Source organism: Tamandua tetradactyla, chromosome 3 (genome assembly GCF_023851605.1).
Source record: "Tamandua tetradactyla isolate mTamTet1 chromosome 3, mTamTet1.pri, whole genome shotgun sequence".
Lineage (NCBI taxonomy): Eukaryota > Metazoa > Chordata > Mammalia > Pilosa > Myrmecophagidae > Tamandua > Tamandua tetradactyla.
The window spans coordinates 107,514,257-107,533,063 of NC_135329.1; positions in this window are offsets into that span (position 1 = coordinate 107,514,257).

An 18,807-nucleotide genomic window follows, 5' to 3' on the forward strand; every position below is an offset into this window, starting at 1 on the left:
TCCACAGTGGCTGCACTATTTTATATTCCTACCAAGAATGGATGAGTTTTCCTGTTTCTCTTTTTTTTTAAGTGATAGTCATTCTAGACAAGTTTTATCCCCCAGGAGGCTGACATCTTTGGGGTCTCCTTTGCCCTTTGACTTTGTCTTGAGTGGAATGCACCACCAGGTGATTGCAGGGCAAGGGGAGAGTGGGTTAAGAGTGTTTATTCTACCCCTGCCCTGCTGGGGAGTGATCTGGTAATGCTGCATTCCCTCACTATAACAGCTCTTATTGGGGAGTCAGTCTCTTTCTTCTATCTAAAAGCTCCCCAGTGCTGTGCTAAGAGCTGCTGCCTCACCTGTTCCTATAGGCCTGGGAGCTTTCACCATTGCTAGTCCCTGAATGCTTCACTATTTCGGGTAGATTCCCTTAACTCTGTCTACACCTTTCATGGCCTCTTCATTAAATTCTCTTCAGTTACTCTTTTTTAGCATCCCAGCTGTCCCTAGCCAGAATCTGATACATTCAAGTGAAAGGATTACTCCCACTTGATAGCTGAAGATGAAGCTCCAACATTTTCTGAAACTTGCTGAAGATCACACAGCTAGAAAGCACTGGGATTGGAATTGAAACTGATTCATCTGCCTTCAAAGTCTGGATTCTAAAAGGAAAATTTATTTCCTTTTCAACAGATATGTAAACCTGAAAGGTCATATCCCTTGTGTTCTGGTTTGCTAACTGCTGGAATGCAATGTATCAGAACTGAAATGGTTTTTAAAAAGGGAAATTTAATAAGTTACACGTTTACAGTTCTAAGGCCATGAAAATGTCCCAATTAAAACAAATCTATAAAAATATCCACATTAAGGCACCAGCAAGATGTTGCCTTCACTCAAGAAAGACCAATGAAGTTTAAGTTTTCTCTCTCAACTGGAAAGGCACATGGTGAACGTGGCAACGTCTGCTAGTTTCCTCTTCAGGCCTCTTGCTTCACAAAGCTCCACTGGGGGCACAAGCTCCTTCTTCATCTCCAATAGTTGCTGGTTGGTGGACTCTGTAGTTCTCATGTCTCTGCTGTCCTCATCATTCTAAAACTTTCTCCAAAATACTTCCTCTTTTAAAGGATCCCAGTAAAGTAATCAAGACCCACCTGGAATGGGTGGAGTCACCTCTCCCTCTAATGAAAGGTGGATACCTACTAGTGGGTGAGTCACAACTCTGTGGAGATAATCTAATCAAGTTTCTAAACTACATTATTGAATAAGGATTAAAACAATCTTGCTCCCACAAGATTGATGAGGATTAAAACCTGGCTTTTCTAGGGTACATACATCCTTTCAGACCAGCACACCCTGTAGTTTGCCTTGTCTGCTTATACTCTACCAAATACCCTGGACCAAGCAGGCAGGGCTTTGGGCTCCTACAGTCAAAATGCCTTTTCCATTAAAGAACAAGAGGCAATAAGCCTGAGAATCACACCTACCTCATGCCTTAGGAATCCTGTTTGTGTTTTGATAACATGTACACTCAATTTCTTATAGTCTGTGAAGTAACGGGCTGTTTGAAAGTCTCTGAAAAGGGAGTAACTTTTACAATTTTAATTGTCCTCTAGTCCTTCCTTGTGTCTTTCTTAGAGTATATTGCTAAATAATGCCTGAAAGAATAAAATCTCTCCCCACCCCCTTTTATTTTTTATAGACTGTGGAAGACAGTAGGAGTCCTGAGATGATTTGGTTTCTAGAATTTCAATGAGCTTCCTCTAAGGAAGTCACAAATGGTGTGTTGATTTTAAACTGTTATGTACCCCAGAAAAGTCATGTTCTTCTAATCCAATCTTGTGGGTGCAGACCTATTTATTGTTGAGGGGTGGGGGACCTTTTGATTAGACTGTTTCCATGGAGATGTGTCTCCACCCATTCAAGGTGAGTCTTAATCAGCTTACTGGGGTCCTTTAAAAAGTGACCATTTTGGAGAAAGCACACACCACAGATGTTTGGAGATGCAGAAGGAAAATGCCCCAGGAGATACTAGAAGCTGAGAGAACAGTTTGGAACCAGAAGCTGGGAGAGAAGAAGCACCATGTTTCTTCCCACGTAACAGAGAAACTCTAGACATGATTGGCTCATTCCCTTCCCACTTCATTTTCATATTCTCTTCTTAGTCAAATAATAAATGCCCCAAAATGCATATGGAATTAGGAGATCAGTTGGCATTGATGTTCCCTAGTCACTCGTAAACAAACTTTAGGCATCATTAATCAAATCAAAGAAAAAATAGTAAGAAAGGAATGGAGTTCTATATTTGGCATATTGTAGTGCGTTGACTTGAGAAGAAATGCAGATTCCATAGAAGAATAGTTTGAGTAATTCTCTGTAATACCATCATATTTAATATAAGCTGGAAATTAGCATTTCCCTTAAGAGCAAGCAACACATTCCAATTGAATTTATGGTGATTGAGTAAGGGCCTCTTTTACTGGATTCCTCTCAAAATGACCTGGCTGGCAGCTGTTTACCATAGACAAACATAGATAATACTTTGTCTTTTTTATATGCATATTTTATATAGTTCAAGTATGAATGATAACTTGAGTAAATTAATTAAATACACACTGAAGCAATTTCTAAAATTATATGAAATGAGTCACTTCTTTCAGGTTGACAATAAAATAATGGAAACCATTAAATATTCTCAGATTTGGGGGGTTTCATCTTGATATGTCATTCTATCAAACTATAGTCCAAGAGAGAAATATTCTACAGCTTCTCTTTGAGAACCAGTCTCAGCTCCCCCGTCCCAGAGAGGCATCTCCATTTAAGGATTTCTGTCTGTAGATTATTTCAGGACTGTGATGAGAATCCCAGGGATAAAACCCATCGGCTACATGAATGCAGCTCAGGATTGTCAACTGGGATAAACGCATGGACTGTTACAAGCAGACATTCATGCCTATCTTTCACCCACCTTAAACATCATTTTACAGACACTGTTTATTGTCATCCTCATTTTACACAGGAAAAAATGGAGATCAGGGGAGCTACATGAATTGCCCATGGTCACAAATTTTGTAAATGGCACAGTTGGGAACTGAACACAGTTTTGAGTCATGCCCTGTATTGCTTCCCTCAAGGTGCTTACACCTGCATGCTCAAGTGCTCCTTTTTTCGAGCTCCAGAAGGACAAAGACCATATTACAATTTAAAAAATTACTGAGTGTCTATTTTTTTGCCAAGCACTTGAAGATAGGAAGTAGGTTATGATCTAAGTTCAAATTATGCATTGGCTGGCTAACATTTAGTCATGATTTTTAACTCATTTAGATGGCCTGTTACAATAGTAGGGAGTAATTTGCCTGTGTTTTCTGCTTTTACATTTGACTAGTAGACTGGTCCTGGAATTTGGGATAAAATGGGAAGGATGGAAAGGAGGCATAGCTCATATAATTCCTCTCAAAATCAAGGATTTAGGGCCATACCTTTGTAGTGCTGGAAATGACTTAAGTGTGTGATGCTTCCTAGCTCCCTCATTTTAGAGACTTTCAGCAGGACAGTGAATCTATGATGCAATAAAACTTAACTAAGGTAATCACCTGAATTCTATAACAAACCTCCCCAAAATTAGCATTGGAAAGCCGCAATTAGAAACAAATTTCTGCCTTCTACTTTTATTACGATTTATGCCCTTCTACTTCTAAAAGTTCTAAATTAACAGAATATATTTTATTTAGAATTTGAATCAGTATTTTACTCTCACATGCAGCAATAAATACAAAATAGAACTATATTTCTCCTTTGCAGTTCAGAAAGTGCTATTACATGATTTATCTCTATGTAAAAACACTTTCTGCCTAGGAAATTCCCCATCACCCTCCCTCACTGCCATTAAAACCTTTCTTCAGCTTTTTCAATGGTTTGAAAGTGTTAGATGAAATTCCAGAGTATGTTGCTGCTTTGAATTAAGTTATGTGCTGGGCAGTCTTAGTCTCCCAGGAAGGGAAAGGAAAGCTGATAAAACCCCCAAATCTCTGCTCCACCCAGAGAATAATCCTTTAAACTTTCTGAATATGATTTTGGCGAGTGCTGTTGCTAAACATACTTCATGGGGTCATTTCCCACTCATTAATTCACCCGCGTTATTCATGTCCCAGGATCAGATTCTCTGATTAGGTCTTTCCTTTTCTCTTGATGGATTATGATGACTTTAGAATGATTGCCCTTCCTAAGTGTGATTTGAGGATCTAATTTCCACTCCAGTGGCAGATGTCTTAGGTTGAAGGCACTAGATACAAGTGTTGTGTCTTAGTTCTCCAGGAGAGAAAACTAATGTTCAGAAAATGCCGTCTGTCAAGGGAACCGGCTTTGATTATAGTTACTCTTACCGGCAGATTATTCTTATTACAAAGTGAATACACAGAGTGTTTATGGCTAAATACTGTTATTTTTGACACACAGATTCTAGACTTGGAAATTGGAGACAGCATTGCTCTAAGGCCAGCTTTCCCTGATGGGAAGAGGAAGGTGCCACGAAAATATTATTTTTGCTTTATTTTATTACGATTATACCACAGCTAAAGAAAACTTGATATTTACAATTATTAATTCATATTGCTCAAAACACACATATGCATTTCTTCAGTGAGACAGTTTCATTGTATCCTCAATTTACAGATAAGTAGACTGAGGCCTACATTGGTTTTATGACTTATTCAAGGACACACGGATTTTTTTTTAAACATTTGTTCCCCCTATTATTTATTTATTTTTAATCCATATGTTATACTCATCTGTCAATAGGTAGATAAAAGGAGCATCAGACACAAGGTTTTCACAATCACACAGTCACATTGTGAAAGTTTTATCATTATACAATCATCTTCAAGAAACATGGCTACTGGAACACAGCTCTATGTTTTCAGACAGTTCCCTCCAGTCTCTCCATTACACCTTAACTAAAAAGGTGATATCTGTATAATACATAAGAATAACCTCCAGGATAACCTCTCGACTCTGCTTGGAATCTCTCAGCCATTGACACTTTATTTTGTCTCATTCCGCTCTTCCCCCTTTTGGTTGAGAAGGTTTTCTCAATCCCTTGGTGCTGAGTCCCAGCTCATTCTAGGATCTCTGTCCCACATTGCCAGGAAGATCCACATGCCTGAGAGTCATATTCTGTGTAGAGAGGGGGAGGGCAGTGAGTTTGCTTGTTATGTTGTCTGAGAGAGAGAGGCCACATCTGAGCAACAAAGGAGGTTCTCTGGGGTGACTCTTAGGCCTAATTTTAAGTAGGCTTAGCCTATCCTTTGCAGGGTTAAGTTTCATATCAACAAATCCCAAGATTGAAGGTTCAGCCTATTGCTTTGGTTGTCCCCACTGCTTGTGAGAATATCAGGAATTCTCCACATGGGGAAGTTGAATTTTCCCCTTTTCTCACCATTCCCCCAAGGGGACTTTGCAAATACTTTTTTATTTACTTTTCAAATCACTCTGGGATTTAAAAGGGCATCACTCTGGACAAACCTACAAAATCTCATGCCCCACTCAAGGTTCCATATACTTACCGTGTTCAATTAAGCTGTCTACATAAGTTATATTAGGAAATGCACTACTCAAAATATAAATTTTGTACAAAATAAACATTTTTGCTTTAGTCTCACACATAAGTTAAAGTCTTAAAATATTAATTACCATCTATTTTCAACACCCTGCAGTATTGACAGTCCTTTGTTCTTCCTCATGCAAAAACATTTTTAAATTTGTATATCTAGTCACTATCATTATACACTCTAGGCATTCCTAGATTATACCATCTCAGTCTTTATTTTATATCTTTCCTTCTGATTTCATTTGTGCCCCCAGGCCTCCTCCCTCTATCATTCTCACATTCAGCTTCATTCAGTATTCTAACATTATTGTATTACAGTTAGGTAGTATTGTGCTATCCATTTCTGAATTTTTACAATCAGTCCTGTTGCACAATCTGTATCCCTTCAGTTCCAGTTACCCACTATCTACCCTATTTCTATCTCCTGATGACCTCTGTTCCTAACTGAAATTATCCAAGTTCATTCATTAATGTTAGTTCATATCAGTGAGACCATACAGTATTTGTCCTCTTGTTTCTGGCTAATCTCACTCAGCATAATGTCCTTAAGGTCCACCCATGTTGTTACATACTTCATAACTTTATTCTGTCTTACAGCTGCATAATATTCCATCATATGTGTATATCACAGCTTGTTTAGCCACTCATCTGTTGATGGACATTTGGGCTGTTTCCATCTCTTGGCAATTGTAAATAATGCTGCTATAAACATTGGTGTCCAAATGTCCGTTTGTGTCTTTCCCCTCATGTCCTCTGAGTAGATACCAGCAACGGTGTTGCTGGGTCATATGGCAGTTCTATACTTAGCTTCCTGAGGAACCGCCAAACTGCCTTCCACAGCAGTTGTACCATTTGACATTCCCCACCAACAGTGGATAAGTATGCCTCTTTCTCCACATCCTCTCCAGCACTTATTGTTTTCTGTTTTATTGATAATGGCCTTTCTATTGGGTATGAGATGAGATATGTCATTGTGGTTTTGATTTGCATTTCCCTAATAGCCAGGGAAGTTGAGCATCTTTTCATGTGCCTTTTGGCCATTTGTATTTCCTGTTCCATACAGACTGTTAATACCAGAGGTTGATTACCTTAAGCTCTTGTTTCTTGGGGTATTGGAAAATACTCCACTTGGGTAAACTTGTCAAGTTGCATGGAGTTCCTGATAGGTAACTCTCCTACTCTCCCCTCCGCCCAACTTTTCCTCTTTAAAAGCACTGGTATATACCGTAATCTATTATCTGTGTAGTTTTACACAACAATGAGGTTGAGCATCATCCTACAAACAACTGTTGGGAACAGTAGAAAAAATATCTTTGGATGCATTCAAACTATGCATTTTATTTGTAAATGTTGAACCTGAACTGACAGCCACGAGTTTACACCTGAAGACTGTTCTACATGTGTGACTTCTATACCTATCCCAGACCTACTTTTTGTTCCCTCGTTTACACCCATCCTAAATCCAGCCTTCTTCTGGAGGGTCTACAGACTAAACTGAGTAAATAAACATCAGGCTTTTATTTTGATGTGGGCACCTCGATATTGAATGGTACTCCTGCACGTTAAAGTGCTACTGCATATTTTAGCCTCACAATGGTTCTGAGCAAAACAGATCCTGCTTCCCTTGCTTAATAGAAAAGAAAACTGAGGCCAGGTGAAGTTAAAGGATGGGTTGAAATTGGAACCAGGTCCCCGGTTCTGGAGTTGTAACGGAGAAGTTAAGATTTAACGAATAATTATAACTATTGAATCATTGTTTCTGCTTATACCTGCTATTGAGATGATAACACTGTCTCACCCCCTTTCCGCTTATACTTGCTATTGAAGTTGTAATGACTTCATTTCCCCTTGTTAGAATCCACAAACACCTTGAACATCCCTAGACTGGGGGAGACAGATTTTTCCTGCTTCATGCCTAGCAATAAACTTTTTCTCTCTTTGAAACCCTGGCGTCTCAGGAATTGGTCATTTGAGTGCATTGGGCAGAGAGGTTACCACATTTGTTCCATATCCATCTGGTATTCTTCCTTCTATTCCACACTGTGTTCCTAGAGTGAAAAAGAATAAGTCCTTGGTACTTCTCAGCCTGGTCAAATTTCTACAAAGCCCATCTAACCACCTTTTCTCTCATTCTGTATAAACCAAATGATCTATTAATCTGTAATTTGGCTTTCTGAGAAAACACACCCTCTGGGAAGTGAGTGACACCTGATGGAGATTGGTACCAAGTTTGTAATTTCCCTTTGCATTTCAGAGAAGTGGTAACAACCTTGCGGAAAGCCCTACCCCATATGGTTACAGGCCTGTTTACCAATGAGAGGTCTCTTTCTTGGTATTTGGAAGGTTGAAAAGGGCAGGCTATCGTTTTCTAGAAGTAGTTGTAGTCAGAAACACGGGCAGCCATGAGGATCTAAGAAGCTTCTAGGTGAGCCCTTGGGAACCACTCTCTTCATTGTTGCAGACTATGGTAGTTGAAGAGAAATTTCTAGAGGTTCAGGGGTTATGGACAGGAGCCTGAGAACGACTCACTTGGGAACTCAGGCTGAGGTTGTCACAGTGCCTCAGTTTCCCAAGTGGGTAAATTTCTCCATCATTGTATTAACCCTTTTTATTTAAATTGCATTGAGCAGCATTTTTTCCTTGATTAAACCCAGACTGGCATAATCACTCTTATGGCAAATGCTAACATTTGTCTATGAGTTTTACTCCTATTGTGAGAGTATAATTTTCAAAAAGATAAAATGAGGACAGATAAGAAATGAATGAATATATGCAAAGAATTTTGTTAATGAGGAAACCATAAAATGCTCAACCAGTTCAAAGGCTATTGATTGGGCAAAGTATGGGGGAGATGTTCCGTTGCTACTGAAATCAAGTTACAATCCTGGTTTCCCACCTAAGAAAGCAGGTTAGGCGTTGGTCTGAGTGTGCAGTTGAGACCTTTGTGCTAAATTCTTAAGAATGCAATGCCCCTCCCCAGTTCCAAAGAGAATTAAACTCAGCATATTTTGCTCTCCTTTAAAGGGTACAAATGATGGTGCAGTATTTTTCTAATCTGAGTTGAATAGTCGAAATTTATCATTTTCTCTTTCCTGAAAACAGGAAAATTCCATTGCCGATACAATCGCCTTTCCTGCATTTTCAAAGTCAGACTTTTCCATCACCCTAAAGTGCCTTTGTTTTGTCAGTAAAAAAAAAAAAAAAAGAGAAAAGTTTGCCTCTCTGACTTGTTTGGTTGAGATATGAGGTTGCTGAAATGTGTCCGATAGGCCACTGCCAGAGTTGCTGTTTTCAATTTATATTTGAGCTAGAAGAGCCCAAGGAGAATTCCACTTGTGCAGGTTGCATAAGGGTCTAAAACAAAGCTGAATTGAGTAAGAGTATAATATGTGATAGAGGCCTCTGATAGTGTAGAACGGAGAGCCAGACTGTGACAAGGTGAAAGAGGCAGCACATTTATTAAGTGGCTCAGTCCTTTCTGTGAGCTCTGTGCAGTATCTCCTTTGCACAGATTTTGCCTTTAGTTTTTACAAAGACTAGAACAGGAAAGAAGCTGCTTTAAAAACAGGGGAGAGGGATCCATTTCAGTGCATATGTTTACATTGTATCCCATTGTTCCCCATTATGGCCTGTGTATCATCTTTTTCTCACACAGTGCCATATTCATAAGTAGGTGCTTAATAAATATCTGTTGCATTGAATTGTTCAGTTCTGCTCTCTCCTCTCCTAATTAAACTGATGCTTCATGCTACTTGCTACCTCTTGAGCAATCATTTTTGTTTTTCATTTCTGCAACAAATATCTCCAAAGATGTAACACTAAACCTCTACCTTGGTCACTTATAAGGCAACTGCACTGTACCCATCCTGTACTTATGCCATGTGTGCCTGAATCTCCCAAAGGTCTCAGTAGGGATTCCCTGAGACAGAAGGTGCATTGCAAACCCACTATGTATTATATTTACTTTCCTTCAAATATAAAGAATCATATGTTCCTCCTTTCTGAAAAAGAATGAACTCCTGAATCATCATGGGATTTGGATTCAGACAGATCTATATTCTAATCCAAATTACACTCCTACTTGTGGAGCTGTGGATAAATTATGTGATCTTTCCAAGTCTGTTACATCGTCTGAAAAACAGTGATATCCACCTTGCAGGGTGGTTCTGGAAATTCTGAGACAAGACATGATGTGCAGTGGGATTGCAAGCATATTCATTATATCCAAATGTGAAAAGCAAAATATGCCTTTTTGATGTTCTGTAGCTGGTCTAGACTTTATAAACTCCTACCTCGATTGATAGTGGAGACAATTGTGTGATATTGCTCTGATTCAACAGTTGAAGTCATTTAGGTGGCACAATCTGTTTTAGATGTTAAGATCTTCCAATTTCTTCCCCTCTCCCATCTTCTCTTAGGCTCTGCTGAGACTCTTGAGGCAGCTCACTCAGTCCCCAGGATGGAGGACAGAAGTCTCAAGTCAGGCAGGGTCCTCCAGCCCCTTCTCTTCTCAACTGTGGACAGGCTGATCCCTCTCATTCTACACTGGTGATGCTGAGCTATGATTTCCTTTGTCTGTCCTCTTTGAGCTGAAGTTTTGGCACCCACCGCTGGAGTCCATGGTTCCAGGCATTTGTACTTATTCTCCAAGTCTACACTTACTATGCCTTCTTTGTCCTGACTCAAAGCCTTGCAAAGGTTGCCCCAACCTCCCTGCCGTCCCTTTTGAGGGCATTTGGAAACTTTTGGATTGCTGTCTTATCAAGTACAGATAATGGGGCCCAGGAGCTTCACTGTTATAGATTGAACTGTGTACCCCCCAAATTACATGTCTAAGTTCCAACACCCCATCCTGTAAATGTGAACATATTTGTAAATAGGATGTTGGAAATGTTATTAGTTAAGGTGAGGCGAAACTGTTAGGGTGGACCTTTATCCATATGACTGGTACCCTTATAAGGAGAGGAAATGTGGACACAGCCATGGAGACAGAGAGATGGCCATGTGACAAAGGCAGAGATTGAGTTCTACCATGGATTGCCACCTACCCACCAGGAAAGAGGAAGCATTAACATGCCAACATCTTGATTTTTGGACTTCTAGCTTCCAGAACCGTGATACGCTAAATTTTTATTTAGGTCAACTAGGCTGTAGTAATTTTTTTTACCGCAGTCCTAGCAAAGACAGACACGTTTCATTGATGAATCTAAAATATTTTATTAGACAATTACTGAGCTCATTTTGCCCATTCCACCATCTTAAAATAGAATTCTGTTAAACCTATGCTGATTAAAGAGAGACATTTGCAAACAATATTTGATGGCCATACCTCAAGTTTTTCTAGGTAACTAATCCCTGTGTCAACCAGCAGGTACCCTTAGGAAAATTCTTCACATTAAACCAGATCTGAAATATTGAATGCAAAAGAAAAAGTGTCAGTCTCAGAATGGGATGGCTCTTAATGATTGAGAAAAGAACCGCAATTGTAAATGCAGTTTGTCAACCACAACAATATGTCTTTTCAACTTGTTGCTGATAAAGAGGTGAAAAGGTAATTGATTACTTTTTATATAAATATAACTGCTTATTTTCACAATTTTCCTTCAAAACTTAAGCTCCTTCAGTTCATCATTAATTGCCAAAAAGTGTCTGCCCAGTCTATCACAGTGTCCTATATTAAGCAAATGCATGGAAATTATATGGGGGCATGAGCCCATGGAATTCACCAGGTGTGATGAATTCTGAATAAGCGGTAGTTCTAGATTTCCCAGAGTGTATGCTGATAATATATAAGCTAGAGGATAGCAGAATTAAGAGGTTTTTCCCCCTCCTTTCTACCAATATCTCTATTTTTAAAAGATAGTAGCTACTAAACCTTTAAGCCCTAACTTAGGTGCCACTTGTGCCCAGAGAATTCCTCGGCATTGCTTTTGGCACTGTTGGGCTGCATTAAATGACCCTCCTCTGTGCTTTGATTGTCAAGCAGCATTATTATTGTAGTAACCACACTTGGCTCTAATTATCTGGTTATGTGTTTGCTCCCCTAGTAGGACTTTGGCCTTCCCTTGTCCATTCCTTATTCATCAGAATATCACCAGAATTATATAAACTGTCCAGCCCAGATGAAACCAAAAAAAATAAATAAATTGCTTGGTCAAATAAAATGTACAAAACCACCATTTTGAGCCATCCTGAGTACTTTAGAAATAGCAGGAGCAGAAGGAGCTATTTATTTTTTTATTTTTCTTGATTATGAACTGAGCCCTCGGTGAACAGCAAACCTTCAGTTAATTCAGTACCTATTTTTGCCAAGCTGGGAACTAAAATATCTTAGATTGTATTCTTCCTGGGCTCCTGCGTTTCCCATACTTTCCTTCTTCTGAGGGCTTTACCAGGATGGGGCTGGGGGAGAGAGGGGCTCACCATTAAAAAGCAAATGCCCAGCAAGCCTAAGGTGCACCCGACACATGGGTAATGGAGATGGGAGAGGGGGCAGCAGTTCTTGGGGTGACATATTTAAGAGCCTGAGGAGGTGCATTGCTTTAAAGTTACTGATCATAAGAAATAGTTCCTGCACATGGCGTGTGGTAGGCGCCAGTTGAGTTGGTTAACTCACCGAAACAGAATTTTCCATGGGTACTTGAAGCTCATAGAAATGTCAAGAGTAAAAGTGATGGTACAGTTAGAATTTCCACACAATCTGAAGCTCTCCCTTAGAGGCAAGAGAGGAAGAAGGAGCCCAGAGTGAACAGACTGGGGTGTGAAACAGGAATTATGTATGATTCAATACTTGTGTAAAGTAAGGGAGATGAAATATCCACTGCCTGAGAAAAGTGAAGTACTCACCTTTCTCAGGTCATGGCCTTCCAAGAAGAGAGACTGTAGCTGCAATAGATAAGCCTTTTCTCCGAGTAGTTGAGGGTGTCGCTTCCTTAATCCTCCCTGTACTAAGTTGTTCATAGTAATACGGTACCTGAGATTTTCCTGCTAAGAGATACCCCTGGCCTTAACTGAGGAAGATCGACTTGGTTAATAACTGTTGAATTTTTGTTCCATTTGAAAATTTAATCAATAAAATTTATTAATCATGTATGACACACAAAGTAATAAGAGAGTACAAGAAGCAGGAGACGTTGATTGTCCCAAAAAACCTTCCAGTCTTGTTGGGAAGGTTTATAAATATATGATCGCACAGCTTTTGTCTATCTATTTGGCATAGACTGGGCAATTCATTAATATTTGCATGGATTTCTGCTTAGTGATGAAGCTTACAGGCAGGCTACTGCATTCTGTACATGATACCATCTAAACTGTGCTCGGAGCAGTTGACTAGTGAGGCCTGTGTGCCAACTCCCTTCGTTCCCTCCTCAGGAACTGCTGCCTTCTGATCTCACAGGGCCACTTTCGGGCCATGGCTCTCCTACCCTGCCACCAAATTGCCACAATTCTAGCCTGTCTACCAGAGGAACAAAGCTCTGTTATCATGAGAATGAGGAGTAATAACCACAAGTGGGATGATATGTGATAATTTTGTATTTAGACAAGAGGCCAATCAGCTCTAAGAGGGGAGATTCTGCACTTAGAGTGGGAAGTGCAGGGTTGTAATCTGGGTCTGTCTCTGACAAGCAGGTGCCCTTGGGCAGCTCACTGATTCTCAGAGCCCAGGAATCTTTGAGGAACAGAGGTCCCGACAGTAGCATAGGCTTTACAGGGCCAGTGGTGTGGGCCCACCAAGAGCTGGCATCCTTGAGTCCATTTCACATGAATGACAATTTGTTTCAATCAGTGTATATGGGCTCCTGGAAGTTCTTCATTGGGGTTTGTGGGCAAGAACAAATGAAACATGGATCATGGCCAATGATCTGGCCTCGTGTGACAGTCTAGTGACAATTTGGGGAATGCAGGTTATGTTTAATGGGAGAGTAATGTCATTTTCCTCCTATGGTTCTCTTGAGACTGAAGTCCTGAGCACCGTGTCCAATAAAGTCCAAAAGTGTTCACCAAACATTTCTTGTATCTGCTATTTTGCTATTAAAATTGAGGGATAACCCTTATTGGTAATAAGGATAGCAGGCTGAGGGTAGAGGGGAATAATTTGGGGGTTGTAGTCTTCATGATGGTGACCATATCCCTACGTACCTCTGTAGGTCATCCTAGCTGTTAGTACCTCGAGGAAATGACTATCACCTGTTTATCTCTCTGTGCTCCATAGCATCATATAATCAAATGGCTTAATGCCCTGGAAGTTCACTATAGATGTGCCAAATGGAAAAGGAATGGAATTATAAGTGCATAAAAATGGGAGTGGTGATACTAGTGTACAGGCACCACTGTGTTCATTGAGATCTTGTTTCCTAGCCCACGGTTTGGAAATGTTATACTCCTGAGGTGCAGGGGTAGTTAATGAACAGCCAATTGTTGAGTTCAGGAACAACAGAAGACAATTATAGCTCTGCTGCTGGTGAGGCAGCTCTTTCATTGACATGTGAGCCCTGCATATAGCCTTGGAAATTTCCATTTTAATAAAAACAATGTTGGAGAATCATAGGAAAAGAAGAATCTGTTCTTTCCCTGACAGTTCGGTTGTCTTCTAAAATGAGGGTTTTGCCTGCCTGATGCAAATTCCTGGTTGCGAGTTTTATTTACATTGGCAGGCCACCTTCCAGTGCTCCTTGAAGGAGATCAGAGAGAGATGGTGAGGATTACACTCCCACCCAGGGTTCCATTCATTCTCATCTGAGTACAATTAGGTTTTAGTCTTAGGTCAGAGGGAAATGGGTAATTGGGGCAAATTGCTATCAAGCCTTGAACTTTCTAGTATGACTTACGTTCTGAATTCAGATGCACTTGACTTCCCTTGCAAATGTCCTGCTTTTGCTAGATCTCTCATATCACACTTGGTGTCCCACACCCCTGCACTTGGCAGCTCTCTTTGGGATTTCTCAGTCACTGTTTATGTTCTCAGTAGACCCACTTATCCTTTTCCCTTTGACGTCTGGGTAAGGATCCCAGTTTTCAGCAATACTTGCAATCTTAGCAACTGTAAGAGAAGGGACTCTAACTTAATATGCTTATTGTGGTTTGGCAAGAAATGGACCCCAATAATATAGTTATTCTGAGTGACATAAAGGACTCTATCAGAGATGTGGTAGGTAATTGAAGGCATTCAATTGTGTTTAAAAAAACTGTGTATGGTCAAGAGCACTGAAGAAGGAAATAAATAAATGGGAACTCCTCAAAATTAAACACTTTTGTGCATCAAAGAACTTCATCAAGAAAGTAGAAAGAAAGCCTTCACAATGGGAGACAATATTTGGAAATGATATATCAGATAAAGGTCTAGTATCCAGAATTTATAAAGAGATTGTTCATCTCAACAACAAAAAGACAGCCAACCCAATTACAAAATGGGAAAAAGACTTGAACAGACACCTCTCAGAAGAGGAAATACGGATGGCCAAGAGGCACATGAAGAGATGCTCAATGTCCCTGGCCATTAGAGAAATGCAAATCAAAACCACAATGAGATATCATCTCACACCCACCAGAATGGCCATTATCAACAAAACAGAAAATGACAAGTGCTGGAGAGGATGCGGAGAAAGAGGCACACTTATCCACTGTTGGTGGGAATGTCAAATGGTGCAACCACTGTGGAAGGCAGTTTGGCGGTTCCTCAAAAAGCTGAATATAGAATTGCCATACGACCCAGCAATACCATTGTTAGGTATCTACTCAAAGGACTTAAGGGCAAAGACACAAATGGACATTTGCACACCAATGTTTATAGCAGCATTATTTACAATTGCAAAGAGATGGAAACAGCCAAAATCTCCATCAACAGAAGAGTGGCTAAACAAACTGTGGTATATACATACGATGGAATATTATGCAGCTTTAAGACAAGATAAACTTATGAACCATGTAATAACATGGATGGACCTAGAGAATATTATGCTGAGTGAATCCAGCCAAAAACTAAAGGACAAATACTGTATGGTCCCACTGATGTGAACGGACATTCGAGAATAAACTTGAAATATGTCATTGGTAACAGAGTTCAGCAGGAGTTAGAAACAGGGTAAGACAATGGGTAATTGAAGCTGAAGGGATACAGACTGTGCAACAGGACTAGATACAAAAACTTAAAAATGGACAGCACAATAATACCTAATTGTAAAGTAATCATGTTAAAACACTGAATGAAGCTGCATCTGAGCTATAGGTTTTTGTTTTGTTTTGTTTTGTTTTGTTTTGATTTTACTATTATTACTTTTATTTTTTTCTCTATATTAACATTCTATATCTTTTTCGGTTATGTTGCTAGTTCTTCTAAACCAATGCAAATGTACTAAGAAATGATGATCATGCATCTATGTGATGATGTTAAGAATTAATGATTGCATGTGTAGAATGGTATGATCTCTAAATGTTGGGTTAATTTCTTTTTTTCCGTTAATTAAAAAAAAAAAAAAAAGAGAAGGGATAATTGGAGATGAAGGGATACAGACTGTACAACGGGACTGGATATAAAAACTCAGAAATGGACAGCACAATACTACCCAATTGTAATGCAATTATGTTAAAACACTGAATGAAGCTGCATGTGAGGTATAGGTTTTTTGTTTTTGTTTTTTTTTGTTTTTTTTCTTTCTATTATTGTTTTAATTCTTATTCTGTTGTCTTTTTATTTCTTTTTCTAAATCGATGCAAATGTACTAAGAAATGATGAATATGCAACTATGTGATGTTATTAAGAATTACTGATTGTACATGTAGATTGGAATGATTTCTAATTGTTTTGTTAATTCTTTTTTTAATTAATAATAAAAAAAAATGTTTCATCAAACAGAAAAAAAAAAAAAAAACTGTGTATGGAGAGTGCAATTAAGAGCACTAATGGTTATTCTGAGCCCCCAGGGAGGAAATGAAGGTACTATATGGAATCCTGTTTGTCCAAAGAAGCACAAGAGGTGCAGTATTTATGTCATGGTTGTCATCAGGGCCTCAGAGTGGGAGAGAGGATAGACTCTGGGATGACCTGATAAACACTGTGAATCCTACAAGGAGTTAGAACTGGCCCAAAATGTGGTAAGAAAAGGTGACTGGGCTTTTAGCAGAGACCATATTTTGTGGGAAGGGTGGACTCTTGGGGATAAGGGGTTAAAGACAGGGGAGGCATGACTGGAATAAACGTCCTACAAAGACCAGAGAAACGAGTTAATTGTAATTGCCATATGGTCTTTGTATTCATTTCATTGCTACTATAACAAATTACCACAAACACAGCTTAAAACAACATTAATTTATTATCTTCTATTTCTGGAGCTTGGAATTCCAAAATGGGTCTCACCAGGCTAGAATCAAGTTGTCAGCAGGGCTGTATTCCTGCAGGAGAATCTAGGAGAGAATCCATTTCCAGCTTTTAGAGGCAAACCCCATTCCTGACTCATGGCTCCCTTCCATCCTCAGAGCCAGTAATGATCAGTCAAGTCTGCCTCTTGATGCTCTCTCTAATGCTGACTCTTCTGCTTCCCTCTTTCACTTTTTAGGACACTAGTGACTATATTGAGCTCACCTACATAATTAAGGTTCATCTGTTTTAAAGTCAGCTGATTCGCAACGTTAATCCCACCTGCAAATTTACTTAATTCCCCCTTGCCATATAAAATAACATATTTATAGGTTCCAGAGATTAGAACATGAACGTCTTTGGGAAGGGGTGTTAATTTATTCTGCCTCCATCTCTTTTGACTTCTCAGCTATATTCAACATAAATGACAACTCCACCTTTCCAAAAACACACTTGTTTTCAGATATCAATGACTAATCTCTGGTTTTGAGCAACTTCCCCTGGTCTTAGTTCCAGATCCTCTTTTCTTATTCTGTACTAGTTTCCATTCTCCTGATGAAAGACATGCATTCACTACTTCCCAAATTACATTCAGCATGGTCTTTTCTTCTGAGCTCTAATTTTATGTATCAAATCAGTTATTTTAAAAGTGTTTTTATCCCTTTGACTTTTACTTCTATTTTAGGGTGAAATCCTTAATTTTATCTTCAGCTCTTGTATTGAACTTATTTTAGCTATTGCATTTTTATTTCCTTCTTCATAGCACCCTCTTCTTGATTTATTCATATATACCTTCTCATCTCTTTGAAATTGCTAATCATAGTATTGTTTTGCTGTTTTCTTTTTTCAATTTTATTTTTGTAGTATTATCTTTGGTTCTTTAATGCTTGAAATTTTTAATCTTAGACACTCCTGACACCCCCTTTTTGCCTTGTTTCCAGAGCACTGGTAGTCAGGAGCTATACCCCTGGCAAGGGAGGAGGATTCATCTCTAGAGAAATGGGAGAATTCCCAGAAACTATGTTTGCATAAGTCACTAAGGGCAGAATCTGTGAAAGAGCCAAACCTTTGGTCAACCTCCCCGGTGAAACCCACATGTGAGCAAACTCCATCTTTACATCCTGAGTGAAGCCCTAAAAGCTGAATAGAAGTTCTGAGTCTGTAGGTGTCACAAGCATGCAGACTTTTACTTAAGGTAAAGTTTCAGTCTCTGAACTTCTCAGATCTCACTGTCCTCTGAGTCTTTTACATACACACTCAGTTTCTTCCCAGAGTTACACCCCTGGGGTTGCAGGTGAGAAGCCTTGTCTGCGCTGGCAGTCATCAACCAAAAGAATGTCTGGACACAGAATTGAAAGTTAATGTCCAATACTAAGAAGTTCTAAGTATAATGATAAAGATATGCATTTAAGCAGAGATAGGGTACACATTTTTATAGAAATGTAATAAGGAGTTCATAAGAGTATGGAGGGTGAAAATAAAATGCAATCAGTGTGACACAGAGAACAAAAACATTGCTTCTGCTTGGGATGAATATTGGGAAGATTTTCAACATGGGGAACCTTTGAACTAGGGGTTTCTGAAAAACAGGGAGACATCAGGGTAGAATTTCTAAGTTGCAGGAGACTTAAGAAAGGTATTAAGAAATCTTAAAAGAACCTATTCTTGGGAAATGACTGAGACATACTGAGTGATAGAATGTTGGCCCTTAGAAGAAATATTCATTCTCAGACTCAAGATCAGAAACAGCTTATGGACCCATATCATCATATTGCTTTAGAAAGATACAAGTGTTCACTTATTCCTTGAAATGTTTAAGGCAGCTTATTTTCCTTTTCTTTCTGACCATGACTATCTGTCCACCTACCAT